This window comes from Molothrus ater, chromosome 1 (assembly GCF_012460135.2).
Source record: "Molothrus ater isolate BHLD 08-10-18 breed brown headed cowbird chromosome 1, BPBGC_Mater_1.1, whole genome shotgun sequence".
Classification (NCBI taxonomy): Eukaryota; Metazoa; Chordata; class Aves; order Passeriformes; family Icteridae; genus Molothrus; species Molothrus ater.
The window spans coordinates 120341128-120365624 of record NC_050478.2 but is presented as its reverse complement, the minus strand read 5'-3'; positions in this window follow the sequence as shown (position 1 = coordinate 120365624).

The following is a 24497-nucleotide window of genomic DNA, read 5'->3' as shown; positions in this document are numbered from 1 at the left end:
AGCAGCACATAACTCAGTGTGGGCCTCAGGGGAGGGTGGTGTAAATCAAAGGGGGGGCTGGTTGCCATCCCTCTTCTGGCTCCTCCTGAAACTCTTGCCCTGTCCCCATTACCTCTGCACAGCTGGCACGCACCTGCATGTGCCGGAAAAGACACAGCAAAGATGGAAATCTCAGGAGCACATGCCCTGAATTCTCTCTACAGCCTATCAGCTGTGTGAACTTCTCTGCACTGTAGATGTGCATATATACACACACATACGCATACATATACATACATATAGATAGATAGCTAGATACACAAATATAGATAGACATATTTGTTGCCAAGCTTTGTTATGACAGCAAAATTAAATGGTGTATCATTGAATCTGTTGCCTGAGTGACTTTATGCAAATGGTTTGCAATATAAAGTGGCCCTTACTCTTGTTCCCCAGCACAGCTATGAAAGATAAATAAAGATAAATAAACATTTGACTACTCAAATCATCCATCTTTGTAACTGTCAGCATTTCAGTCTGTGTGAGTATAAATAAACTTCCACCAGTTCTGATACACCAGGGACATTTTTTGGTTGTTTTTTATTAATATTCTATACTGCCATTTCTGGTTTTTAAGTGGCTGTTTTTTCCTGCTAATAGTAATAGAATAACAGCAGAAGAAAAATAAAATATTTAGATTTATCTAGAGCTAAATACAGATATGCCAGCTCTCATGGAAGCCACGTGATGTTGCCAGGTGATGTGGAAGTCAGACCTAGGTACAAGTATGCAATCTGCCCTTCCCATCACTTCACCAGCACTAGCAGTGTCTCAGCTGGGAAGAGGTATTTGTGGCTTGGGTTTTGTTTCTTATCCTCACTTAGAAATGTTTTGCATGGACTGCTCTCTGCTACTTCCTGAAGGCCTGGCCTTTGACACTGTGCTGTTTCCATTCTTATACACAGGTGCATTGTTTTCTAAAGTGGGAGTTGAATAATTTGCAAAGGAAGCTCCAGTCCTCTTTATTTTATTAATTGGCAAGTCATGTCAAATTTGACATGGAAGTGAAGTGAGAGCTAGATATCACATTAAGTTTAATAGCTGAGACTGCAGTGATAGATGATATAGTGCAGAGAAGGTGAAAAGTAGTTAGAAATAAAAAGACAAAACATAAATTGATTTGAAACGTGTAGGATAATAAATCCTGGAGAAAATAATGCAAAGCAAGGAGTGAGGAAGAATGCTGAGTTGTTCAGAATGGAGAAAATTATGTTTAGGAAGACAAATTAATTTCTTGGCACTGCCGTAGAACACCCCAGGAGTTGTTAGGACTCAGGCTCAGCAAAGCTAAGTGTCACTGTGGCTGGCCACCTGCAGGACATCCAGGGCTGGTCCTGCATGCTCTCCATGGAGAGGACTGAGAGCCTCAGTGAGGAGCTGTTGAAGCCAGCTACTGGCACCAGAACTGTGCACAAAATCCTGCCCTTACCAGGAGCTTGGGCACCACATCTTGCCCCCTCAGTGATGGCTGGAATCCTTTCCTGTGCAGGACAGGAGGCTGCCCATGCTGAGGAACGTGGCAGGAGCTGTCTGTGTCCTGTGCAGCACCCACTGCTCACCATCCCTGCAGAAGTTTAGTGATTAGTGACCACTTGCACAGGATACAGGTGACTTTAGGCCAGGTCTGTTTTCAACCCCATCCAGAGCTATGTGGGAGCTGCATGCTGTTAATCCTCTCAGAGAGCTGGAGGAGTTCCATGGGAAAGGAAGAAAAGAGAAGTGCAAATGTGCAGGCTCTCAGTGAAGCTCAGTGAGGATGATGTTTGCAGAGCAAAAACACTTTGCCTCTCTGTAGCTGCTTAATGCAAAGTACAGAAAGTCCTGGGAGCTGGCACATAAATCAGGGCTCCTGTCTCTGAGGCATGTGCTCACACCACCAAATCCAGTGCTGCCCTTAGCTCTCCTCAGAAAAATCCAGGGGATGGACTGAATACCTGTTTTCCTTCCTCCTGTGGTTTCAGTCCAGCAGGCCACTAAGCCCCATGCAGCCACTCACTCACTCCCCTCACATTTGAAGGGGGGAGAGAATTGGAAGAGTGAAAGTGAGGAAAGTCATTGGTTGAGATGAAGACAGTTTGATAGCTAAAGCCAAGGCTGTGCACACAAACAAAGCAGAACAGTCTTACTTCACAATTTCATGGGCAGGCAGGTGTTCAGCCATCCCAGCTGAAAGCAGAGCTCCATCACATATAATGGTGACTTGAGAAAACACCATAGCTCCAAATATCCCCCCTCTTCCTTCTTCATTCCCCGTCTTTATATGCTGAGCATGATGCCATATGGTGGGAAATACCCCTTTGGTCAGTTGTGGTCAGCTGTCCCAGCAGTGTCCCCTCCCAGCTCCTTGCATACCCCCAGCTGCTCACTGCTGGAGTGGGGTGGAGTGAGGCACAGAAAAGGCCTTGACTCTGTGCAAGCCCTGCTTAGCTGTAACTAAAACATCCCTGAATTGCTAACACTGTTTTCAGCCTAAAGCCAAAACACAGTCTCATACAAGCTACTGTGAAGAAAATTAACTCTATCCCAGCCAAAACTAGCAAAACACCTCTCCAGAGTAAACAAGTGCAGTTCTCAGTACCAAGACAAGCAACTGAATAGAAACAAAACCATTACATTCCCCTTTGCCTCAAGAAATGCTATAACTCCAGAAGGGATTATTAACTTTGCATTAAATTCATGTTCCAGCTCCTAAATCTATCTGTGCAGTCATTATTTATATGTGACTCACTTAAAATTCAGTAGAGCATCTGTATCATGGATATCAGAGGTCTACTTACATGCCATTTGGTATTTGTCACTAATCTGGGGTCACAGGGGGTCTGCTCAGAAATATTTCCACTACACAGCAGGTAAATCCTCTCAGACTGCTCCTGATACCTTCTTATAAAACGAGAGTTTGAAATTCAATTTAAACCATACAGATTTATCCCTGGTAAGAGCCTTCCTGGAGCCCTTTTGTTTTAAGACAGAAAGTTTTTAAAGGGGACTTGGAACAAAAAAACAACCCTAAACCGTATCCTTAGTTCTCTAGAAGACAAGGAAAACTCAGCAAAGTAAAATTAGGAAGGTTGCAATATCCCTTTTAAACAACAGTTACATGGAGGGGAAAGTCAGCTCTTGTGAATATTAGCATTCTTTTTGATATTTCAATAGTCCAGCTGTAATCCACTGTTCTGTAAGCTTTTTGTATGGAATTTCTCAAATACTTGCTCTTATGCCACCTGATTCCTCTTTCCATTGCTCCAGTAGCTGTGTGAACCAGCAGATCTGAAGATTCTGCTATTGTCCTTGGGCATTTCCCTGCAGAAGAACCAAAACAGGCGATGGGTGTGCAAGAAGGTAACAGAGCCAATGTTAGTACCTCTTGGGAGTGAAGGTGCCCTTGTTATTTTGGCTGTTCTTGCTTAACACAGGCAACAGGTGTTTGTTAAATGACAATTGAGAATTTCAATTTGTGAACAATTTTTTTTTTGTGATTTTCTTTCTTACAGATAAGCAGAATTGGGATTCCTTGAAGTCAAAGACTACATTTCCATCAAAACCTGAAGATAAACTGTCTATTAAGAATTCCAGGCATTGGATTGCCCATTGGTTTCAATTAAAATTAGGGGCAACTGTGCAGATCTCTAACTGTAGCAGACCCCTAAATCTTACTGGCCTTTTTGCTTAATATTTGCTCTTTTTTTTCCACTAGGAATAGGAGCAAGAAAAATGTGATGAGTGCTATGGCAGCCTGAAGCCAGAGCTTTGAGTGGAGACTTTTATTAAGTTCTTGAATCATGTTTTGCTTGGAAATGTGGTTTGGTGTTTATCCTCCTTCCTGCTGAGCAGTCCAAGTCCTGAGCTGGGACACTGGGTGATGAGAGAAGATACTGATCTCATCCTTCTCCTTTTTTCCTTTCTTTTCTTGTTTTTTTTTAACATATTTTCTCCCACATTTGTCTGTGAAAAACTGATCTTTTATGACCTTTTTCTTGTCATTTTAACTTTGTTCTAATCATGCAATGACCTCCCCCATATTCCATGATACACCAAAGTTGTAAACATTGACATCTGAGAGAGAAGCTATTTGACACTTCCATAATAGTACATAATGCATTTCCTTCTCTTCTGAGATGGAGAGTACTGCACCTGAAATGTGGAGAAAAAGTTACAGTTTGGGTACTAATATTTTCCACAGCCTTCTAATTACTCTTTCATCTGTACCAAATATAGACTGGTGTTCAAACCTTTTGTAGGTCTCTGGCAGGATTTTGAATGGTTATGTTGTCTCTGGTCAGGTTTCTAAAACCATTCTAGTAATTTTGAAAACATGCTGGCAAAAGGAGTCTGTTCCACAAGGCACTTGGTTTAGTTCTTAGACAGTGGCTTTCTGGTGAATATTTGTGGTATCATTCTAAAGTGTGGAAGTACAGGGGATTTCTAAACCCTCAGTTTCCTGGTGGGAATAATTCTGGACAGATGGTTTTACTATCCAGATGACAAACTAATTGCCAGCAATTTTGTAGAAATAAAAATCTCATTTGAAATTATGACCTAATTGTTATGTAAAAGAAGAATAGACCATTGTAAATGCATCATTGTGTAACATGAATCTGAATATGACCTAAGAATGCTGCCTGCAAATCAGTCTGTTAATTACACTTCCTTAGACTTGAAAGTTGACATTCTGTTCATTCAGAAGTCTAAAGTATAGGGAGATTTTGGCTCTCATAAAAGGAAAAAAATAATTTAATCCACTCCTTTCTAAATGGAAATGGAAAGTCGACCCCCTTCAAACATCCTTTGAGTCAAAATGAAGGACAGATGCAGTCTGAGGTTAAATCCCATTATTTCCACAATTTGGTAGAGAGATTGAGATTTGGATTTTGGCCTTTAGGTTTACTAATCCACCTAAATAACCAAATGATATCACTTTTAATCTGCAAGAGGGTAACTAAGAGAAAAAAGCTAAGAAAGATACAGTATTCTTGTGGCAGAACTGACGCCTTAAGTTTTAGCTTTCATATTTTTCAGATTCTGTACTGCTTTAGAGTCTGACTCTCAACTTCATGTAAATTGTTAGGAATTCTCTTCCCAGTCTAGTTAGAGAAAACCATCCTTCTCCAGCCTGAGAACCAAGGACACCATTGCAGCTTTGGGCCCAAAAGGTGTAAACAGTGAATTGAGGAGAGCAATCTGAGAGGATGAGACTTCATAACCTGAGGCAGTAATTGGACAATTAACCCCAATATGTGAATAGACCAAAACTTATAGAAGTATGAAAACTCGTGTCCAGTTGTCCGTCTTGGGTCCATCTTGGGTCCATGTTGGGCAGAGCCATGGCCAGGCTCTTGTGCTGCCCAAGGTGTTTCCTTTGGAGGCTTTTTAATAAATACCTGCTTTATTCCTCTAATTCTGTCTAGCCTCTGTTCCAGGTAGCCTTTCTAGGCATCAGAACTGGCACATGAACACGCTGAAACATGTAACAAGCGTTTCCCAGACCTCTAACCTGTGTGCTTCATTCCCTGTCACTTGGATTTCAATTCTAGCGTCAATTGTGGTCAGTATCAGTATGGATATGAGGAGTTTCCAAACGCACCAAGGGCCACCATGTGTCCTGCCCACCCATCATCAGATACTCTGTTTTGATTCCATGTTTATGCAGAAATTAGTATTTTAGCCGCCCATCACCTGCTTTTCTGTTGTATCAGTCAGGTGACACCATGAATGGAGCACCAGAGCAGCAGCACATGGTTCTGTGCCCATCTTGCTCATTACCAGCCTCAGCCAGGCATGCAGGGCCTGGTCTGCCACAGCTGGGCTCAAGCTATTCCATAGGCAGCCCTACTTCATATGCCTGCAGTCTCAGCCCCATTGACCATGGTCTTTTGATATTATGTAATAGTAATTCCCTGTGTTCACAGTTGTTGTAGTAATGCTTCAAGAACATGAAGTAGCAGAGTTGTGTCTTGTTGTCATGGCATATTATCTCTTTTACACAGGTTGGATTCCTATTAATTAAATTTGAATCAAGTCACTGAGTCACATATCAGGTCCTTATGTCTCATTCATTTTATATCTTCACTTGAAGGAGAATTTTCTGTTTTGTCTTCTTGTTCAGTGATTCCCAAAGGCAGCCTAGGTAAAATAAACATAATATCATGTGTTTATGTCTATGGATAGAAGGCCGTGTTTCAAACTCATTACAGTACTTCTTAACAACAGCATGCAAAATTTAAGCCTGTTAGATACAGATACAATGCCAGGAAGAAACAACTGCACTGAATTTATAAATAAAATTAATCATCAATTCTCCAAAATATAGATTAACTGTGATGTTAGTGATATAGCCTATTAAAAAAATAAACTATGGGTCCATAGCAGTCAGGCTCTAACCAACTCTGATATCCTTATATATTCTTATAAATCTACAGCAGTTTGTAGTTTTCTTTGCTTCAAAGAGGAAAGCAAACAAGTACAAGTGAAAGACACTTCTATGATTTGTAGCTACCTAGCCAAAAGTTGAATCTGTGCAATTGAGTCATTTTATTTTTCCACCAGCACTGATGTTCAGTTCTGCCAGAACTCCCCAAATCTTCAGGTCTGTAGCACAGACAGTAAATCTAAAAGAACCATGCTTTAGTAACACTAATCAGGACAGCTGCAAAACACCAAAGACCCAAAAACCAAATAGGATAATGGTAAAAACCTCTGCCCACAAATCTAACATGTGGTGTCTGCTACTTTGCCACAGCATTTAACTTGCCAGATGCTGTCTGCATCAGTCTGCAAGCATTCTAGTGTTCCTTCATTTAAGAGTAGTTTAGGATGCATGGTGTATAACAGCCATTCTGGGTCTTTAAAAATAAAAGGCTAGGCCAGGCTAGGCTAGGTTAAAAAACAGGTTGAATAACACAACTAATGGAAAAACATCAATTAATACTTGTCTCTCAGAAACTAAAAGAAAGGCAACAGTCTGGGAGAAAGGATCAGCCAGGTTAGGAGATGTGCTTTGGCTTAGAGAGCACGTTGCATGCCATTCCAGCATTTGTGGTTCATTTCAGAGTGCATGTTAGCTGAAATATCTTGTCATAATTTGGCTGGGGCTTAGCCAATGCCCTGGAAAGAAGAGCAAGCAGTGCTCCATGGCAGGAGCAGCCAAGCTTGTCCAACAGCAGCACAGCCATGTATGACCCTCCTCTGAACTGGGGATCTTCACTTATACATCTGCTGCTCTTGCAGGGACAGCTGAGCCCATGCAGCACCAGAGCTAAAATACTGAACCCTGTGCAGAGTTGTACAGCACGTGTATCCCCTGGGTGCTGCCTAGGAAAGCAAAGTGCGAATATAGCCAGCAGGAAAAGGTCCTTGTCCTCCAATGCACCTCATGGAAATACATGTTCCAGTTTGAGCTGGTATCTTGTGGGTCAACAGCAATGTATTGGAAGGAGTGCAAGTACAGCTCCAGTGTCTAGGACAGCCAGATTGCATCCTCTGATTTCCCCATGTCATGCAAGGTAAGTGAGTTGTTGACTGTATCTGAAGTCTCTTACCTCTTAGTAAGGAAAACATCATACATAGACCAGTGCTGGGACAATGGAAGATTACAGATACAGTGAGGTATTGTGTATTTCTCCAACACACAAAAAGGTCAAATGTCTTCGGTGCTGTCCATGTTTTACTGTATGTATATTTTCATTTTAGTTTGTAGTATTATTTCTATTTCAATTGCTTTATTTTCTTTACTCCCCACACATCCCAGTGGGTCAAACAGACTTCATGTTTTACAGGCAGTCCTACTTCTCCTTCTCCTGATGAATTTCTGTGTCCCTTTAGAGGGTACCACTGTGGCCTAAGTCTGGCTTTCCAAATGATGCATAGGGTGCAATAAGAGGTAAGGAAAATGGTCATCCTTGGTGAACACATAACAAAAATATATGGAGATGACATTTCTCGTTCTCCCACCCCTCTAAATTCAAGGCTGGTGGCTCTGCAGGGAAGGAGGAACCTCATCTCTTGTTGAATTTGGTAACATGTCTGGAGGAGAAAGCTTCTTACAAGCAAAGCTCCTAACTCTGCTTCTGCTCCTGACCATGGCTCCCATGTTGGCTACTGTCAAGGTGTGCAACAGACAACTACAGTCCAGCACTGGAATTGAACTGGAATTGAATCCTAGAGCTACTCTGCCAGCTGAATGGTAAAGGTGTTGTGAAAGGTTTGCTTTTGTTTGAAGGGAATGATCTGAGTGTGGGGGAGGGAGGAAGAAATAGTTTTACAGAAAAAGCTGCTTCAAATCCAGTATTATTAGACCAGTTCTAATGCCACATTTCTCCCTCCCTTATTAAATGGAATTCTCAGCTCTTCATAAACATCTTTTTCTTCCTCCTTTTTTTAATCCTGATAGGCTACCCAGTAACTGAGATGTCTGGACAAGGATCGGGGGAGTTTATTTTGTTTTCCTCAGTGTCTGTTTTTTTTGAAAACTGTGAGGATAAATGAAAGGAAGTCTTGACAATGTGAGCATTTGATTAAACATCTGTTAAAAAGAGTATTTGGACACTTTTCTGTGACATTTGTTCTTAAATATGGTATCTAGCTATTTCTAAAGTTGTAAATGAGTCTTAGTGATGCATCTCAGCAAGAACTAGTGCTTGGCAGATTCTCCTGAAAAACTTAAATTTTTTTATAGGAATTCATCCATTAAAAAAATGGGAACCTTAAAGACCTGTCAGGCACTGACATGAACTGCATGAACAAAAAGCTTATCTATCCCTTGTACCAGCTGATCTTCATGTGTCCGAGGAGATTCTACCTGTGACAGGTTGACCCCAGCTGGATGCCAGGTGCCCATCAAGCATGGTCTATCACTCCCCTCCACAACAGGAGAGGGAAAATATTATAAAAGGTTCATGAGTTAAGGACAAGGAAAGATCACTCACTAATTACCATCATGGGCAAAACAGACACAATTTGTGGATATTTATTGAATTTATTACCAATCAGAATTCTTCGGGGCTTTACCTTCTCAAGGTGGGGAACGGGGGTCACTGGTTGGTTCATCACTCATTGTTTCTGCTGCTGCTGCTACTCAGGGAGAAGAGTCCTTCCCCTGCTCCAGAGTGGGGTCCCTCCCAGAGGAGACAGTTCTTCATGAACTTCTCCAGCATGAGTGCATCCCACAGGGAACAGGTGTCCATGAACTGTTCCAGTGTGGGTCCTTCCTCAGAGGATGCAGTCCATAAAGAAAAGGTTGCTATAGTGTGGGTCCTCCACAGGGTCACAAGTCCTGCCAGGAAATTTTCTCCAGGATGTGTTCCTCTCTCCAAAGGTTTGCAAGTCACTGCCAGGACCCTGCTCTAGTGTGGGTCTCCCACAGTCACAGCCTTCTTTTAAGCATCTAGATGCGCTGGTGTGGGCTGCAGGTGAATATCTGATCCCCCATGGATCTCCAAGGGCTGCAGGGTCAGAGCTGCTTCACCACAGTCTTTGCCATGGGCTGCAGAGGAATCTCAGCTCTGCTGCCTGGAGCACCTCCTGCCTCTCCTTCTGCACTGACCTCAGTGTCTGCAGAGCTGTTTCTCTCACATATTCTCACTCCTTTCCTCCCCTAGCACAATTACATCTACACAATAACTTTTCTTTCTTCTTAAATATGTTACCACAGAGGCATTACCACCATCTCTTAGTGACTTAGCTCAGGCCAGCAGCACATCCATCCTGGAACCATCTGGCATTGGCTCTACTAGATTCTTGGGAACCTTCAGGCAGCTTCTTATGGAAGGCACTCTTATAGCTCCCCCCTCTACCTGCCATGTAAACCCAATGCACCAGCAGAATCTAAGGAAAATATCTAGAAATCTTCTCTCTCTTGATTTTATTGTCAGTATATTTGTGGGGGCACTACAGCTTGGGTCTTTTAAGGAGTTATTTAAGACAGTACCTGTCTCACTCAGGATGATGTCATTCCTGTCCTAATTTAGGATAATACAAAGAAGCTCACAGGTTATAAATTGCCAAGTGTATGCTCAGGCTGCAAGCCAAAAAATCTTTTTTTGGGGTTTTCTTTGCCTGTTGAAAGATAAATTGGGAGCAGAACTGGAATGTGGAAGAACCATTCTAGCTCTTCTGGAATATCTGGGTTTATCCAAATGCCTGATGTCTATTCTGACTGTGTAATTTCTAATATTTTTGCTTTAAATCCTACTTTACATTCAATTTTTTTAAATGTGATATTCCATCAGTATTGCTGTGTATTTTTTGTTGCTCACAGTAGAACTTAATTCTACTGCTATCCATAGTCATCAGTTAGGGAAAACAAAACATCTCTTATGCCAGGTGATATTTTGCATTCCCATCTCCCCACCTGCTCCACATGCCTACAGTCACACCTGTACCAATGACACTCTTCTCCAGGCAAGTCCTCATCCATCCCAGGTGCTGCTTTTATACCTCCTTCCTTCTTTCAAAGCATTTCCAAGCAGAAAGGGAGACCCTCCCAGTGTGTGGCTTATAGCATACTAGGAGTTCATTTTCTGTTCTGGAAAGCATCTACTCAAGAAAAATAATTTCAGCTATTTAGGCTCAAAATGAGAAATTGCTGACTTTTAGGAGGGAAGCACATGAATCAAGTGGAAGTTGCTAAAAATGTTTTATTCTTATCAGCATGGAGTAAGAAAATTTGTGTTCTGATATTGACAGAACGTGGCTTGCCTGGGTTAAAATACACATTTACCTCTGCTACTGGTTTAGAAATGTTTTAGGAATACACAAAGGATTTTTAAAAATAAAAGCATGGTGCCTCAGGGAGTACCGCTAGTTTAAATAACACATGAAAGTATTTATGGGCCTTTTTTTATGAGGTGGTCAAAGCAAAGACCATCCAGCATGTAACATAAGACTGGCTAAAGAAGAAAGATTTTTCAAAACCACATTGGAGAATTAAGCATGAACGGAATTTTATTTCAGTCTCTATTGCTTATTTACATTAATGAGGTTTTCAGGTGCAGTCTAAATGATAATACAGTTCAAGGTGAGTTTTGCCAGGGAGATGGACTCTAGTTTATTATTCAAAGAATGCTACTGACTAATGTTGATGTAATCCTAAATAGACAATAGGTTTAGTGAAAGTAAATTTTTAAGAGTTTCAAACACTTTAGGGACGCTGGAATTGCATTGACTCATTCATTAGAAATGGAGATTAATATTTCTGAATTGCCCCAGGTACCTCCACAGCAGATCTGCCAGTGTTTCCAACCACAGAAAAGTGCAGAATAAAGATCATTGTCTCTCATTTGGTTGGGCAGTACCACTCAGTAGTTCCTGCTGCATTTTTGTAGAGTTACTGAGGTTTTTCCTACTGCAGGAAGAAACTTCAGTCCATCCCCATGTCAAGAGATCACTTCTAGGTCTAATTCCTAAGATTGCCAAATCTTTGCCCATTTCCTAGAGCTCCTAGGGGGATTTTATGTACTACAACTCAAAACTGGTCTCACACTCTTTCCTTCCAATCCGTACACATTCATTCACACTCTGGTTCCAAGCCTTCTCTTTCTGCTCCTAACTTTCCTACCTCCACATAGGCCTCAGAGCTAGAAGATTGCTTTCAGACACTTGTAATCCCAGGTATTTTCTGTTTACTGGACCAAGGTCCCTACTGACAAAATGCACCAATCTCAGTAAGATGAGCTTTATTCTTCTTCGATTGTACCTCACAAACCAGAGAGAGTCCACTGAATTCATTTATTCACTAATTCTGTGTTAGGCTTCATGGCAACTGTGCAAATAGTTAAAGGATTTGCAGAAGTACAGGAAGATGAGGGAAATTTTTGAATTGATATTCTCATGTTTCTGCCTTAACTATGCACGTACATATTTAGTTAATTAAGACAGTTATTTGAAATCACTTTTACAATTACTGTGCTAGTTAGTAGGGCAGAACTGAACAAAATTGATTACAATGGAACTATCCTTAACTGCTGACAGAAAAACATGGACATAAAACCTCAATTTTTCCAGAACAAACTTTATCAGAAAGAAAAGGAAGGCTTCTAGCATGCTATTTGTGTAACTCCATTGTGAATAATTTTGGTGAACGGATCTGTTTGCAAAATCAGTTAAAAAAACTTTGGGCCATATTTTGCTTTGGGTCTTTTGGGGATTTTTGTTGTTCCTTTTGTAACTGGGGAAATTTCTCTTAAGCTGGTATCACTGTTGTCCATTTTGTAACATCAAACCACAGCCTCCTACAGGAAATGTAAATAAATCCCAGTGGCATGGAACTTCAATAACCTTAAACCATTTTACACCTAAATGAGAGCATCTGTGGAAGGGATTAGCATGCTGTAATTTATGTGCAGCACTTCCCACCTTGAGCTGGTTTGCCTTAACTTTCCCCTATGTCCCTAGGCAGACCAGCAAAGATGGAAAGAGCCTGGGCTGTACTGCTTCAGTCACTTCATGGAACAGTTCCATAGATCTGAGTGTTTGAAAGCGATGCTGCACAGAGACCCCTAGATTTTGGTGTAGGAGCTCCAACCAGTGGACTCAGATCATTCACAGCAATGCTGCAGCTGAGTAGGTCTTTCAGTGATTTATCATTAGAGATGAGGATAGCACGTCTGTCCTGGTAACTGTAGTCACTGAAAAGCATGTTGTTGGCTATGGTAATGGAGATTAAAAGCATCTTAAAATGAAACAGCTGCAGTCTCTCAGTTGTTATTCATTAGCATTTAATTGTTCAATCTGTTTTATTGATTTTCATTGTGCATAAAATACACAAAATGTGCAGAAAATTTGATACCGAATGGAAGAGCAATAGAGAGAGAAAATCATGCGGTGTGAGGAATGGTTACAGTGAAACAGGCAGGCTGAACTGAGGTGGGCATGAATTCACTAAAGTGGACTGAGCTGCCACCCTTCCTTGGGTGGAAGCTGGAAAAAGAACTATGAAGTTCCTCTGTGGAAGTGTGTAAAAGAAATTATAGCAGCCTCTCAAAACAGAACACAAACCTGTGCCTCTCCTCAAAGGGGTGTAAGATCATGCTCAAAAGCTCAAATGTGTTTGGCCAAAACCAAAGTTGTTTCCCACTGCTTAATATTACCTGGGTTTAGGAACACAGGGCTTGCAGCCAGAGAGAACTGCAGGCAGGTTATCTGACTCCATCATCAATTTCTCCTCTTAAAGAGAATAACCTTCAAGCCTCCAATTTTTTGGCATAGCTAATCAAGCTGAAAAGGGTAACAACATAATCTGCATGAACAGTACACACTGTGCCTGGTGATCAGGGAGCCAAACTGTCATTATCCAAATCCCAGGGAGGCCAATGGGATGACTCTGATTTCACCCAAAGTGTGCCTTGGGCCAAGTCCAGCAGTAGCCCATGTATCATCTAAGCCTCTATTGCTTCCCTCGCAGGGTACACATTGTCTTCACTTTAAGTGCCTACAAAACACTTTCCAGCACTCTGATAACAAAGATGTTACCCTGTCACTCTGCTGCTAGTTAAGGACAGAGAAGATGCTTTATGACAGTGAAGCAGGATTCTTCCTGTCAAGGACCACTCCTGCTTCATAAAGCAGGTGCTGTCTCCAGCGCTGCCTTTGTTCCTGACAGCAGTCAGAGCCCTGAACATGTGCAGTCAACATGTGCCCTGACAGGGATGGGAGCATCTGAGGCAAATCTCGTGAAGTTCCATAATGTGATTCCCAGGCCATTTTGTCTTCCCTTGGACTGCATGCACAACAAAGCCATAATGGGATTCTCAGTATGCCTGGGCTCACTGCCATATGAACAGCAGTTGCATCCTGGCAGAGGAATAGTCTAGCCCTGGGCATTCCTTTCCTGTAGTCTGGGAGTATTTCAGGTCTGGCACCTGCCTATGATTGGTCCGGGAACAGAGTTTGCCTGGGTGACCTAGGCTGGACACTTGAGGTTCTTATGAAAGTGCTGCCTTCTCCTGTAGCCATGCAGTGAGTCTGCAACAGAGACTATCAGCTTTGCTCCATGGGAGCCAAACACTGACCTTCTTCCATTTCATTCTCCTAAAGCCTCTTTTCCTGTGATACTCATTTGCATTGCTGAGTAGTCCAAGCATATTTAGACTACTATCTGTAGTCTATTATTAAAATTATAATAACAGAGCTGTCTCTGAATGTTCATTTGAGCACACCTCGTAAACCCAAGGGAAAGGCTGAATGCAGTGACATATTTCATTAAAAGACAACTGATGTTTTATTTAACTCAATAATTAAAAGTTTTACAAAAAATCACCTCAGGGTGTTTTCTTAATAGCTTGGTTTCAACTTAATGCCCAAGTCTACATTGCCCAAGTCAATATGATAATTGTCCAAGAGAATAATTTTAATATAAGTAATAAAGGTTCTTACAGATTCAGATATGTTTCCCTCAAGACAATGAGAAATGTTTCTATAGAGATTATGATGACTGTATCAATTAGTCCATCATTCTTCTGTGCACAAACGATAGAAGACTCCCAAATTATTTGAGTAGACAGTTTACTGCAGCAGGTCAGTGATGGTATGGAGCTTTTAAACAATGGTATTCAGCTGATTTAGCTCCCATTCAGAGAATATTCTTGCCTGTTGGAAGGACCGTGTACTGCTTAAAGTAGAACGTGTAAAGAGAAGAGATTCTGGCTGCTCAGTTGCCAGACTTGTCTTTTCTTTGGTTTTTTAATTGCTTACTTTGTATGAACTGAAGGCTTTTGGAGGAACACAAGAAAAGAAGTGAGCAGGGCAATGTCTTGGGAGCAGTTAATTAATGAGAACATGATATGAAAGGGGGATTAAACTTCCCCTTTGTCTTGGTGAAATGGATTCTAGCTCCTGCATGGTCTATTCCCAGTCTAAGAGCTATAAACTATATTCTCATGCTGCTGCTCTAAGTTCTGGTATCAGCTCTGCCCTTTTTATGTCCTCCCAGTCTTAACTTTTTTCCCTTCCATGCTGCTGTCTTCTAGATGAAATAGTTTCCTAAGCCTTTTGTGACAAATCACTTCTCTTTTCTGTCTTTCTAATAGTTTTTATGTTTGGGCTCATTTCTCTTATTCATGACATATTTACCTTGCAAACCTTGTGGTAGGTACCAGAAGATGTTACTCACCCTGATAGATTTTTGCTATGCCAACACAGCCTCAGCAGTAAGCATGGGGAGTTTTTCCTAATCTACTTCAGCACAGGATTAGTGGATTGACTCAAACCACATTGATGAGTTTTGAAGGTTATCGGGGCTCATTTACCCTGGGTGGCCTTTATAGTGTGGAGCTGAAGGCTCAGAGGAGGTCCAGTGGGCTGGCAATGGAGAAATGAGGACAGTTATGTCTTCAAGTACTCTAGTTTGATCTGGCAGAATGCGCCATTCCATGTCCCAGGCTTTCTTTACAAGTAAAATGTGATCCCTTAGTAGTTTGTGCCTTGCCTTGTACACACTTAAATATGGCTGAAAAAATATTTGAAAGGCAAGGATTTCATGCAAGTGTCTGGGCTTTACCTGGCAGCCATAGTTTACACCATTATTGACCAGGTAAGAACTTGGGCCTCTGTAATTCAGGCATGTGTTTAATGCTGTACATATGTGAGTGACTACGTGTGAGCATTGCTGTATAAAGCAGAACAATCATGATCTTAGTGAAGCATGAATGAGAATTGTTATAGAATTACCATAATAGTGTTTATAGTAGGAAGTATAAATGGTACCATGAGGCTGATTAAAGCTAAAGAGCTACTTCTGCTTGCTGATTACAATTAGCTCTTCACTGAATTGCTTGCCAAAGAATGCCATTAAAATACAGTCAATTGATCTTACAGGCTGTATTTTTTGTGTGTTTTAAATGCACAGCTCAAGATTTTCACATGGAGAACTAGACATATTCTGACCACAGGTACAGCGAGTTGAGTGGAATAACCTACCTTCAGCAGCAGGAATAGCTGGGACTTTGTACACATTGTTACCTTACACATTTGCAAGCTTTCATAAGCTTTTAAAAGTCCAAATCTATCACCTATTTCTTTACTTGTGGGTAAGTCTCCATCAGTCTGCTTTAACATTTAGGTATGTCATAGGATTACATTTCAGGAATTCGAGGGGATGGAATCATTTTGGTTTCCCTAAGGGCCACCAATTGAATATGTGATCTGGGTGTTCAGTTTCCCAAAGTCCATATACTACTCGTGGTAAGTTTTAAGACGCTGTGCTTGTATTTGTTCAGTCATTACTTTCAGTGAAAGAACAGAATCTTTCACCTCACAAATCTCACTTTCTCCATTTCTTTCCTCCAAACAAAACCTTCTCCCACCGTTCTGGTTACAGTTCCTGATACTGTAGTTGAAACATAGCCAGCTCTGTATTTTGCTGGTATCTGCTTTTGCTTTCATAACTCAGCAGGGTCTATTGCTTCCTCCAAGTCCCACCAAAATTTGACATAAATTTTCACACCCTTCCCTTTGTTTTAATACTTGATACCCCCAATCATCGTCCCTGCTGATTCTCTTAAAGCACCATGAAAACTGATTTTGATCTCACTGTGAATCTGACCAAATAAGATTAGCATTTAACAAAAAACTCTTTTAGAAACAAAGCCCTGAAGACTAAATGTAATCATGCTCATTCTGAGAGCTGCAGTCATTTGTCCTTGGCTTGTTTTTCCCAGAAATGACTAGCACAGGCATATTTTTTCATCGGGGTAGTTGGCTCTGCTTTCACTTGGCCGGTCTTAGGAGATGATTTCAGTTACAGTTTCATCTGCCAAGTCCCATATTCCCTTGTGACCTAGTTTGGATTTTAGTTTTCCAGCTAGACCACCTGCCTGGTGTTAATTAGTTATGGTTTCCTTTTCATATGCAAAACTGTTTTAACTTCATGAGCTGGCACAGATTTACCTGGGCTTTCCTCCTGGTCCTACTGTACAAGCAGCACTGCCTGCCTAGACCTGTCATCTGCATTATGAAATCAGCCAGCCTCAATCAGATATGACAAATTGTTCAACGGGAAGGACTAGGAGAAGAAAAGCAGCAATTAAATTTCTTGCTTCCCACTTTGAGGCTCCTGTTGTCTCTAGACTCAAAAATCCTTGCCTGACTGAGTTGCTGGTGGTTTTTTCCCTAAAGCTTGATGGTTTTAATCCAAAGAGGGAGAGGTAAAATATCTTAAATAAGTACCAGAAGTCCATGTGCCCACCTATTTATAGTCAAGATATACAACTCTGGCAGGGCTTCTTTTTCACACCCAAACTAATTACTGTGTGCTTGTTACTATATCAGGCTGGACTGGTATCCTGTTACAATGATAGGTACTCCAAGTAACCTCTGTTACTCTGTGCAACCTACCCGTCTGTTCCCATTGCAACTGGTGTTATGGAAATTATTGCAAGCACACTTGACAGAAGTTGCATGGCACTGAGGATGTCCACCAGCCTGGTCCTCATAGCAATGCCACACTGGGCTACCTCTGGTCTGAATAAATAGGCAGACTCTGTTGTTTTGGTTTTTTTTGACAGAGGTATTCTATCTGTAATCCCTTCATAGCAACCTTGTGCCTTTGGTCCTGACCAACGGACTTCCCTGTAGGCAATACAGATTTTTTTTTTCCCCTGGATTTTATTTCTCCATTTCTGGGGACTCAAGATTTACAGTTCACTTTTTGGAGGTTTGTCATTGTTGATAAATGATGATAAAAGTGGTAAATAATGTTTATCTTTTCAAATCTTCTGTCAGATTTCTCAGACACCCTTCTAATGCATCCTAGCACAAGATGCCCACTCCTTAGTCTGAGCTGTATTGCTTAGTTATTGCAATGAGGGCTTGGTTACCCTGATTCTGCTGGAGTTGTTGCCACATCCAGAGCTTGATGTGAATAAATAAACAACAAAGCTTTGTTATTTTCTTGGGAATCTCTTTGTGTCATGGCAAAGTTTCTGTTAACACTTCATAGTGTTATGAAGCAACAATGAAGACAACCAAGCCCTGCATTGAAAGCAACATTGTCATTGGGGCAGTTTGGCACAAAGGCTGTCCAAAACCAAGTGATGCCATATCAAATGCTGATGCTGAATATGTCATCCATATGTTTGTGGTGGGCAAAACCATGCAAAGCCATCTCTGTGTATAGTCTGCCTACTTAAGTCTTGCTCCTGTCATTCAGTGTGTATCATCTCTGCAATGATTTCATAGGCAAGTAGCTTTCAAACAGAGAGGTACTATTAAGTTCCTCCAATATGAACAGAGACAACAGAATTTCACTGAATGACTCCAGACACATTATATCTAACTGAAATAGCATCTATTTTCCAGAAAGATGTAAAAATCCTCATGTAAGGAGTTAAGGTAGGATTTTATTTTAGCTATGTAAAATCAGATACTTAATGCACAACAACCTCAAGTCCATTCAGAAGCCTTTCATTTCAAGACCAGTCTTTGAGGTGTCTTTAGTGTTGTTTGTCTCTCAAATGAAACCTAATCTAGTTTATGTCAGAGATGTAGTTTTCAGATGGTAAAAATAAGGGATACAAACTTTCTCTCTTTTCATCAATGACAAATGTACCAACTTTCCCATTTTATCTTTAAGATGTGAATGGCACATGCAAGTTTTTTATTCAGACATTTCAGCTGTCATCTATATGTTTTTGTCCCTAAGCTGTGCTATTTTAAAGATGCTAAGCTGGATGGCAACACTGGTGCTGTCATCAGTCTCCTGAGACAAGTGACATGAGGGACCAGCTGGTGCCTATTCCTGTTCCTACACCATGTAGGTTAGATAAAGAGTAACTGTACAAGTGGGCAGAAACCAAATATTCAATTGTGGATAGAGAGCATGGCTAAAAAGAGGCCTAATGTTTGAAATTGGGCTGAAGTGGTCTGACTCTTCAGATACTTTTCACAATGTAACAAGAGACCATCCTGTGAAGATTCAACTTCAGTGAGGCCAGACAGCTCCAAACTTACATACTTTAGGCTTCATCCCAGAGATGTGATGAAGATGGAGCTGACCTCAAGCATATGAGTTACACTACTGACTGTCAGAGAATTGCTTACTTGGTTAAGTGTCTTTGTATATCAAAGTTTTTGTGGGCTCATTATCAGTTCCTTTGAAATGAGAGAGGTACCTTAAATGCCTTTCAAATACCAAAGAGGTAGATGACCCTTAATACCACTCAAATTGTATCTGAACTAATAAATTAAACATGCTTGGAACCACTTTCTGGCAATGAGCACAGCTGTTACTTGGGTTCACATTGTCATGCTCTCGCCCTTCAAAGTGGGGTCCCTGCATTCAGGTTGCCACTGGGAAGGGTTTCCATCCCTTTCTCACCCTCAGATCACGTCCGGATATTTAGTGTGAGCCAAAACCATCCCTGGGACCTTTTTAAAAATTTAGAAGTAAATGTAATTGAAGCACAGTGCCTGGGAACATCCCTTGCCACTTTTTAATTTACTAGAATAGTCCTAGCCTCAGAGACTGAACACTCCTCTAAGGTTACTTACACAAGCAAGCATGGAGGCAGGAGAAAATTAGTTAGTTAGGAAAACAATCACTTTGTGCTGTCTACAAAAGCCACATATACTTAACTGTGATAATCTATTCACAAGGAAATAGACTTTCACTAGGCTGTTGAAATGCTGAAAAATTTCAGACCATGGAGCTCCCTATGTGTCAAATCCAAATCTTTATCCAATAAATACTTAGAAGCTTTGGCTGTTTTGAAATTGAATGTAGTATCTGTTACAAAATATTATTTTTGCATTTAAAATAAATAAATAATTTTCATAAATGAATGGGAAAAGGACAAATAAATGACTGCAAGGCAAAACATTCCTTCAGAAGTCTAATCCATCTTGAAAGATTAAATGTAAAAGAAGAAAATTCCTATCAGCTGTGAGCTTCTGTTAAATCAGTAACATTACTGTCTTTATCACATAGCATTGACAAGCCATCCATTTCCACTGGGTTAAGACTGTACACTCATGAAAAAAGACCATTTGCACTGAAGAGTCCTTGTTCGCAACAGATCAAATACAACATCCTTATCCAAAGGTAGCAAACCACTGCAAACAACTTACTAATTGATATACAGTTAGCCAAATTCCATTCTGTGAAATGTGTACAACTTAATAACTTTGCAGAGTATCTTAGCAGAATATGGCCAGTTTCAGCATATGCTATAATTATCGAATTTTCACAGAAATTGTGTGTCCCTGCTCTAAAACTATGGCAGTCCCTTCCCTTCTACATCAATGCTCACAGCACTTTCAGGCTGTGTAAATAATTTGCTGACGTGCAAGATACAAATGCAGCCCTGCTACTGCTGGAACTGAGGCCATTGCCTGAAACTTCCCTCTTCCCTCAATTATGTGTACTTTGGTGAAACCAGATACATTCATCTCTGCATGCTTTAAGAGTACCAGTTCTTTTGAAAACTTTTCAGAAAAGACATCAGAGCTGATGTACCTTACAGTATATGACTCTATTGAGAATAAATGAGGGGGGAGCAAACTGAAAGAAGGGGAAGAAGAATAGCTGAGAGCCCCAGCAAGAGCACAGAGCCGCAGGAAGTGGCTAATGAAACTGGATCCCACAGCAGCTGTGTGTCTAGCAGAGATTTCACTGGACTGTCAAGAGGATAACAGGAGGATGTACAGCCTGGCATGCACATAACAGTTTGCAATTAAAAAACAGTTAGAGGACTTTGTTTAAAGGACTACTTCACAGAAAAAAATTAAAATAAACAAGGTGTATTTGAAAAAAGTAAACATATCTATACTTGAAATTACCTCAGTCCTGTAGGGCATTTTAAAGAAAAATTTTGTTATATGGATTTTTCCTTTGCAGTATTCATGCTGACAGAGAAGGTGCTCAGCTGGTCCAGTTGAATTATTAGAAATGTATTTACATTGTTTTACCAGCCAAAATCAAAGTGATCTCTGTCATTCCAGAAGTGGTACAAAATGAAACAACATAAGTGGTCCTGAGATACGCTTCAGAATTGAACATGGGGAACTTTTAACTTCTTTCACAAGTTCTTGAGGAGTTACCAAACTATCACATGAACAGGACAGGCTTTGAAATGCTTTCCAGGTCTGTGGGTTGAAAGGAAGGAATTTTTCACAAAGAAGAGTAAAATGAAACCTGTAGTGCGAGGAGGAACCATCCCACTTTCTAATTCATCATACATAAAAGCCAAGCACCAGCCACAAATTGAGCTGGGGTTACTGTGGGTCTTTAATAAACGACAGCCTTTCTCGGCCAGAGCCTTTGTCAAAGATTAAGTCTCCTTTGAGAGGGACAGGGAGTAAGATCATGCACATTTCATTACTGCATAGGTAACTTGTGTGATACAGTCTAAGGTTTTGAGTAGCTCATTGATACTGCTGTGGATGTAGCCCTGCTTGAATGGAGTTCTGGTATGAGAGTGATAAAATTTTTCATAATGGCAGGTTTTTCAGCAAGAACTGAGATCCCTACTGTTAGAGCTACTTGCTGTTGTTCTCTGAGCTATCCATTTTAAAGCCAGTGTTGCCATGTCTATACCACATTTAATTTCCCTGGATTTTAACTATTTCAGGTTTCCATAAGGAAGTCCATTCTACACACCTGCAATATGACAGCTTGACTCTGAGCACAAGATTAACAGCTGTAATGGGAATGGCAAACGTGTCAGGGAGAATGATGGGCAGAAATCTTCCTGTCCTGCTGCAGGTTTGAAATGAGTAAGAGTTGCTAAGACTCATATTAAGGAGGAAGACACATCCTAGATGAATCTCTTGCAGTATTCCTCTCAGGGCATCAGTTCATGCTACTGAAATCTAGACAAGTTAATATCTTGAAAGCTTTCTTCAATCTCTGGAAGTTCCAGACCAATCCATACAGCCTTGTTGCCCTAATCTGTAGCTTTTACCATCATCCAGGGAGACAGAGTCAGATGAGCTGCTCTGAAAGCATCTCTAAGACAGAAGAAATTCCCTCTGGAGGTGCTTGTCTCTTTTCTAGACACCAACAGGTACTTAGTTTTTGAGCTAGGACAAGCTTATCATTTTTATCTAGGTAGAAGTATGGGAAATGACTCTGGTGTGGTTAAATCCCTCCAGTTCATTGTTGCAACAAGCCAAGATAGTTATGGTAGACAAATTAAGTCAACTGCTACTAATGCCCAGTTGCTTGCTCCTACCCACCTCCCTGAGGCTACTGCCTCCTCAGTTCTGATTGTGTAAATAATTGTCAATTAACTCTGGGTTTGTGAATGAACCAGGGAGAAAAAATGGCAGAACGGAGCATTCTGGGGTGGAAACCAACAAATGTGAATCGGCAGCAGCTGGACAACATCATCTGTCCATGACTGAAGTTTTAATTATGTGGTCTTGAGCTTCAGCCCTGCGTGGCAGAGTATTCAGTATTATTATGAAAGTTGTCTTACCTAAGGAAAGGGGAAAGAGTGTTTCTCCCCTGTATGTGAGCACAGGAGAAGCAGAGACAGCCCATGGTAACTCCTCAGGCAGGCAGTGTGAAGCAGCAGCACTGAGAGGGTTCTTCAGTGGCAAATCTGAGAAATCAGCTGCTTTGCCAGTGGGACAACTCAGCACTACGCAGTAATAAAAGGGGAGTTTTTAAACAATTTTAGCTCAGAGTTCCTCTCAGATAGTTATACTGTGACAGATTTCCAGAAATACCTTCCTGTCATCTGCAGAGAGAATGCTCAGTGGTAGGTCATGAAAGAAAAGCAGAATGTGTGTATATTCAGTTCCAGCTGAACAGCTCTTATTTTTTCACTGGGTTTTTTTTATACACAAGATGCTACAAACAATATTCTGATGATATTATGTTGCTCCTGGTCCCTGAATCCCTAGTGGGTTAAAAGCTGCAAGCTCTGTGTGCACTCACATCCCCTGGAAGAACTACAGTAATATGCAAATGGAACATGTCATCACTAATTCCTGGGAAAGACAGAGAAAATATACAAAAAGTTTAATGAACGGAAGAAGAAAGAGAAGTGGTAACTGACGTCTCTAGCTAGGGAATATGACAATCAGCAGCAGGGCTACCAGCCAAATCCTCTTATAGGCCCAAAAATGCTAAAAGCTTTAGCTGAGTGTAAACAAATGCCATGTTCAGTGAAAAGCAGTCTTGAGGGACAGATCTGTTAACCATCAGTGGGCATGTTTCATCTCACCGCTCCTTCCAGGCAGTTAAAGGGAGCTTTGTGTACCTGCCTACAGACAGGAGCTGCAGCTCTGTCATGCAGGAAACCATTGCCTTCCCCTCAGGCCGAAAAGGGAAGACTATAGCTACTGCCTACATATATAAAATATAATACAGACCATTTATAAACACAGAATTCTTCAAACGCCTTCCCTTAGGCTACCACTTTTAAATTTAAACTCAAAGAGAACAAGGGAAATGTCAAATTCAGGTGAAAACTGAGGATAGATTTATTTTTTTAATTTATTGTATAAAGTGAACCCGTCTTGTTACATTAGCCTGCAATAGCATGAAGTATTGTTTGTTGCTTAAAAAAATTAAATCATGCCTTAAAAACAAGTGCAAGGTGAAGCAGAATCCCAGGAAAGCTTTTAACTTTGGTTTCACCCCCAGCTCAGGAGCAGTCCCACTGCAGGCAACAGCAGTGCTCGTGTGCATGATGTCCTGCCCATGGTTTGATGTACCTTTGTCTTGGCCCTCAACGACCTTCATCCATGAGAGAAGCCAGACATTCCCCCTTTTGAGTGACCATGTTCTTCATGCCTGCACACACCAAAAGCCAAGTCATTCAGATCACCTGGAGTTCCCAAAATGCTTGTTGAAATGGCATTTTTTTACAGCTCAGCTAGTGAATCAAAACATTTCGAAGCAGATATTTAACTGCTTTGATTGATTTTAACAGTTTTTGTAGATTTCTTCTGAGTTATTTAACTCAAAGGAAATATTTACAGAAAGGGGCAGCAAAGTCTAACTACACCATTTTGAGGGAAACATTGGGTTTTTGCTTTCTAGCACTACCTCAGAGGAAGCCTAGCAGGATCTCAGTCTCTTGTCCCAAGTGGCAAGAAATAGGATGAGAGGAAACAGCCTCAAACAGCACCAGTGGATATTTAAATTAGATATTAGGAAAATTTTCTCACCTAAATGGTTGATAAGTATTGTAACAGGCTGCCCAGAGAAGTGGTTGAATCACTGTCTCTGAAAGTATTTAAAAGACATGTAGATGTGACTCTTGGGGACCTGGTTTAGTGGTGGGCTTTGCACTGCTGGATTAATAGCTGGAATCTATGGTATTGAAGGTCTTTTTCAAAGTCAATTATTCTGTTAGTCTATTTTCTATGACTTGGTGATCTCTAGTCTGGTCCCTTCCAACTTCATCTGTTCCGTGTACACTTGAAAGAAACTCTACAAGATGATAAAACCAAGTTGAGGAACTCTCACAAGGACTTGCTCAGACTGTGCTTGCTGTACTTGGAGGTCTCCTTGCTGC